The sequence below is a fragment of the Physeter macrocephalus genome, chromosome 18 (genome assembly GCF_002837175.3).
Source record: "Physeter macrocephalus isolate SW-GA chromosome 18, ASM283717v5, whole genome shotgun sequence".
Lineage (NCBI taxonomy): Eukaryota > Metazoa > Chordata > Mammalia > Artiodactyla > Physeteridae > Physeter > Physeter macrocephalus.
In genome coordinates this window covers 78940683-78946682 of record NC_041231.1, presented here as the reverse complement: position 1 = coordinate 78946682, position 6000 = coordinate 78940683, and the positions used below count along the sequence as shown (strand labels likewise).

The 6000-nt window shown below is 37.5% G+C and overlaps 1 protein-coding gene across 3 annotated transcripts in view; it reads left to right on the top strand.

The window, feature by feature from the left end:
• Nucleotides 1-6000, top strand: part of LOC114484250 (chloride intracellular channel protein 5-like) — a 49814-nt gene that overhangs the window by 26242 nt on the left and 17572 nt on the right. Inside the window, exons 2-3 of one of the 3 annotated variants that reach the window (XM_055079956.1) lie at nucleotides 553-661; nucleotides 1584-1647. The exons of 1 other annotated variant lie outside the window; for it this stretch is intronic. The gene's annotated coding sequence lies outside the window, so the exon portion shown is untranslated. Of the gene's footprint in view, nucleotides 1-552; nucleotides 662-1583; nucleotides 1648-6000 lie in introns of those variants that run through there. One more of the 3 variants, XR_008615785.1, reaches the window with a different exon arrangement.

The following is a 6000-nucleotide window of genomic DNA, read 5'->3' as shown; positions in this document are numbered from 1 at the left end:
CCACAACGGGAGAGGCCAAAACAGTGAGAGGCCCGCGTACCGCAAAAAAAAAAAAAAAAAAAAAAAAAAAGAAAAGCAGCCTGAGCCGTGGCTTTCATATCTATAAAACGGGATTTGGTAATACTTGCCTTACTGCGTTCTTGGCCAAATCATGCAAAATACTGTCTGTAAATGTCTTTTAAGTTTGCAGTTACTACAAAATACAAAATATAATTATGATTTAGAGGAAGTATCAGGGTTATGGAAAGAAAATAACTCCAAAAATACATAATAATAAATATAATTCAGAGTATATCTATAAAACGGATTTGGTAATACTTGCCTCACTGCGTTCTTGGCCAAATTATGCAAAATACTGTCTGTAAATGTCTTTTAAGTTTGCAGTTACTACAAAATACAAAATATAATTATGATTTAGAGGAAGTATCAGGGTTATGGAAAGAAAATAACTCCAAAAATACATAATAATAAATATAATTCAGAGTAGAACTAAGTTCTATTAACATACTAACATGTCATGATGTTACTTATACATATTTTTTTCCCCTCCAGAATCTCTTCATTCTGAGCTCTGAAACCAATGCAGCTTAGCTGTGGGAGAAGGATTGGAAACTAACACTGAACACGCTTGTCTAACCTATCAGGCTCTGAGGCTTCACACGTATCTTTTCCATTTAAACTTTCCACCAACACTTTGAGGAAGGTGTTATTTACATTTTTACAAATAAGGAAACCAAGCCTCAGAAAAGGTAAGTGGCAGAGTCCACATTTGCACCCAGGTCTCTTTGGCACCAAAGTTTCCCTTACCCCATGTTGCATGTTGCTAAAACATTCCCCCTTCATCTTCATAATTTTTATAAACAAGAAACACTTCAATTAACCTCAAGTTGTTTTTTTTCACCCCACAATTCCATAATTTCCCATCTCTGCTCCCCAGGTCTGCCCACTCTGCACCCAAATGTAAACTAAAACCAAAAGAGAATTTAAACGTGTGTAGATAAATTGAGTATGTTATCTGCAGATAGGGATATTTAAAGGAAAATCATAGGCAGTCTTGAAATCCCTTGCAAAGCATTCAGTGAGCCCTGCCCTGCTGTGACTGTCACCCGATGTTACTGTAGAGTCACCATGTCACAGCCTGGGAAGCGCACGGAGGCAAGAAGAATAAAAGAGTTTCCCATGTTATTGTCCCGTTAGTTGGGCCAACCCCTGACTTAAACAAAATCCCTTGCCTTTTAAAAAGTCTTTTGGCTAGACAGTAAAGAAAAATATCTTTGAATCTTCTACACTGACAAATTACATCAGCTAATATTTGAGTTGACTGAAAAATACTGGTCTTATATAAATATGCTTAAATTCCATGTATATACACTGTATAATGTCAATTGTTTTAAAGCAGAATACAAAGACAGCTATGATTCCAACTGAAAATATAAACATACAGGTAGAAAAGGAGTAAGAGAAAATTAACATACGTACCTTCGGGTAGTGGAATTACAGATGATTCTTATCATCTTTTTTTTAATAATAAGCATGAATGCCATTTATAATGGAAAGAAGTCTCCTTAATATAAAGAACACAGACATCTTTGATGCCACAGCAAGAACCTAAAAAGCTGAAAATGACAGCTGTGTACTTATTTCTCAGTAAGTGTGTTTCTTGTGGAGTAACTTAAGGGCAGTGTCCCTGGGCAACACTGTTTAGAAAATGTAAAACCAAAATATGAAAGGACAGCTTATTCGGGCATTTGGACCCAAGCCAGTGGAATTATGCCTCAAGTTTCAAAGCCCACAGCTCTTTCTCCATCTTTTCTGGATGGCTCAGAGTAACAATTTACATTATATTTGTTATACAGTCTGCTCTATATCTGTTATACAGATACAGAATCCAAGGATGCAGAGGGCGACTATACTCCATTTTACATAAGGGACTTGAGCATCCGTGGATTTTGGTAACCCCATTGGGTCCTGGACCCAATCCCCTCAGATACCGAGGGATGACTATCGAAAGAAGTACACAATATACAGAGTGATGACTCAGAACATTACTGAGATAGATTGCCTTTGGTTTTATAATACAGAATCAATCTTCCCAGATGTCTTTGGAGAAAAAAAAAAAAATCCCCAAACGGTAAAACCTTAAAACCCCTCAAACCACAAAGTAAAATCTCCAAAGATGGAGAAATGTACTGGAAGAAGGTGGAGTGAGAGAGCTCAGTGGAGTCAAGTTGTCTATGGCGGAAAGAAGGCGCATTCCCTTTAGGCAGAATGATGGAGATAAAAAAAATAGCCCAGTAATACTCCATTAAGTTACTAAATAAACTTGATATTTCCTCAAGTTCCTTCAACACTGATGCAGCATGCCTTATCCTTGTCTGCAAAAGCCCAGCTAAAGGGATGCCCATCTCTCCTTTCCTCTCTTCTCAGTGGACTCTCTGGGCATTTCGGTCTTTGGACATCTGCAAATTCATCTGCTTCAAGTTGATTTTTTCCTGTACTAAAGGTTCTAGAGAAGTGATAGAAGGTTCTAGAGAAGTGATAGCTACTAAGGGGTCAGACTTTGGTCATGTTGGAGACAGCAGAGGGAGGAAGTGGAGTGAGAAAACTAGACCCAGTCTGAATAAAGAGGAAGGGCAAGGGACAGCTGGGAGATATCCCTGAGGGTGGGGCCCTGTGGTTGAGTGTGTAGTGCCAGCCTGGGTAAGTTGACAGTGCCAGGGGCAGGGAGAGGATGAAGCAATGGTTTCCCTGCCTGAGGGCTTAAGGGTATATTGTTCATCCAATTTGAAAAATGATGTCATTTTTCCATGTTCAATTTTTTAAATCAAATTTATTTAAATAACCTTGTTGTCCCTTCCATTTATGTGAAATTGTTTGAGTGAAGAGCATCCCATCTGTCTCATCCTCCCAATGTTTAATATTACCCTTTTCCTATTTTCTGTATTCATTTTCTCTAAGTAATAAAACATCATAAATGACTTCTACTCAGGCTTCTAGGACCTTTAAGACTTTCCCCAGATTGTATAAAGTAGACAGCACCGAGGTGGACCAACTAATGTAATGACGAGTCAAGATATGGATGACTGTTCACAATTTGAAAAGTAAGAAAGTGCAGTAAAATTTTAAGAGATACCTATGGTGGGTATAACGGCAGAGTCAGAATTGTGAGGAATGAAATTCAAAATGTTGGAACAACTAGATGAAGGTTACGAAAATAAAGCTATGCAGTGACCAGCTGGGCATGGTGTTTGAGGGAGCTCCAAGGAGGAGAGAATGCCAGGAGAGGTAAATGGGAGCGGGGCACATTCACAGTGACTGAAATAAATCAGCAGAACCATCTGAAGTTCTCAGGTGCCTTCTACACAGTCCCCTCCCTGTGCCCATATTGAAATGTGGTTGCCACGTTGTGATGTGACAGTAGACCAAGTTGCTCCAGTAAGCAACACCAGCTACTGGAAATGGTTTTCTCCGAGCACCTGTCTCTGTCTTGAAGCCAGCTGGAGTGTAAATGATTGTGGAATTGAACGACTTTCTGTGTTATGTGTCTGCCCATCCTTGATATCATCCTATGAACATAAAACTAGATTTCTGATCTTGGCATTCAAGGCTATCCACAATCTAGCCCAGTACTGCCATCTTCTCCATTTTTTCTGGAATCCACATACTCCATCCAATCTGGTTATCTCCATCATTGTGAATTCTCGATTCTGCATCATATTTCTTACCTTAATCCCCCTTCTCCACTGCATTGTCCCTGGGTCTCTTCTACCACCTAAGGTACTCACTTTCCCTGTTCCTCACCCCCAGCTGAGATGACCTCACCCTCTTCTGAAATCCTACAGCTCCTAAGATCAGTCCCACTTGTTTGTCACTGAACATAGTACTTCATGTTGTTAATTAACTTTTCTTGCTGGAATATTATCTCTTACATTCAGTCAGTTTTTAAACTCTTAAATTCATGGGCCATATCTTAACAGCCCTTTCATAACCTCAGATTAGGTATAAGACCCTTAGGTATAAGGCCCTTTTATAATCTCAGATTTTATATCTTTAGGTGAATCCAGAATGTTTGCTATTCCTCAAAAAAGGTTACCGAAGAATTCATATTGTTATCTAAGGAATAAAGCCTAGAATAATACCAATAATAATGCCAATTAAGAGCCAGCCCGGCACTGCAATAAGCTTCTAACCTACATTATTTAAGTAAATCCTTCAATAACAAGTACTATTATTCTCACTTTACATAGGAGACAACTGTGAATAAGTAGAGAAGACAGGAAGTGAGAAATAGATCTTCTCTGAAGAGTGGAAAACGAGTTTTCACCACTAGCCACTCATTCCTTTGGGTTAGACTTTGCATTGAAATTATTACTGAGAGAGTAAGTAATTAGCTTGTTGACAGTATGTGGCTCCTGAGAGAGGAAAAGCAGAGATGACGGGAGGGGTGAGGTGGAGAGAAGAGGGCAGAAGAGCAAACTGAGTTCCTGGCATTGGAGATAAACCTGCCTTTCTTAAAATAACTCACCAGTCTTTCCCCCTCTGTAACTGTTTTCTTGCTCTTCTGAGGCCAGCCATTTCATTTGTGCTGATTTTCCTGAAGCTCGTTTGGCTAATTTCTGTATCTCAGGCTAGAGGGTCATTTTTCTTTTTTGTTTTTGGGCTGTGCATATGCATGGCTTGTAGGATCTTAGGCCCCCAACCAGGGGTCGAACCCACGCCCCCTGCAGTAGAAGCACAGAGTCTTAACCACTGGACTTCCAGGGAAGTCCCTAGAAGGTCATGTTTTAAGTCACTGGTTTACTAGGTATATCAGGGCCCAATCACTCATTCCAGGACCTGTTATAAGCTCTGGCCTCACTATCTCTTCCTGTCCTAGAAGTCTATGGTTTGATGAATTTCAAATTGGCTGGAATGAACTGATATTAAACTCAAGTGAGTACTCCTAGTGAAAGTCAAAGGCAAAGATTGTTAGACTAGATAAAAATATAACTAACTAATGCTTATATATGAGGACACACAAAAATTGAAAGTAAAAACTTGGGAAAATATAAACATAAACACTAACCAAAAGAAAGCTGATATCAGAAGAAGGCACAAAATAATGCTAGAGATAAAGAGTGACATTTTCTACTGAAAAAAACAGTCCATCTACCAAGATTATATAACAGTTCTGAATCTGTCTGCATCCAATAATATAGCCTCAAAAATATATAAAACAAAAAATGAGATAACTGAAGTAAGAATTAGACAAATCCATGATCATAGGGAAGATTTTAACTTTCCTTTTTCAATACCTAATAGAAGAAGCAGATGAAAGTCAATAGGAATATGAAATAATTGAGTAACAAAAATAAACAAACACTAATTGATTATCATCTACAGAATACTATACCTAACAATGGAGGAACACATGTTATTTTCAAATGCACATGGAATATTTCCAAAGTTGGCCATATGCTGGGCCACAAAGCAAATCTCAAAACAAATTTCAGTAGATTAAAATCATAACAACTGTATTGTCTGACCACAGTGAAATTAAGCTAAAAATCAACAAAAACTATAACTAGAAAATCTTCAACTATTCTAAAACTGATCAATACATTTATAAATAACTCATGGATAAAGGAAAAAAATCTAAACAGAAATGGGAAGTATTTTGAACTGGATGATAAGGAAAATAAATCATATCAAAACTTGTGAGATGCAGATAAAGCTGTACTTAGAGGAAAATTAATAATCTTAAATGCATGTATTAGAAAAGGAGAAAAGTTGAACACCAGTGATTTAAGTGTCCATCACAATTATCTTGGGATAAAAAGCAAACAGCAACAAACAAGTAAAAACAAAAAGAGAAGAAAGGAAATAATAAAGATAAGAGCAGAAATTAATGAAATTGCAAAGAAATGCACACTAGAGACTATTAATAAAGTCAAATATTCTCAAAAGAAAAAGAAAAAAAATTTAAAAATCCCTAATAAGACTGATCAAGATAAGAAGAAA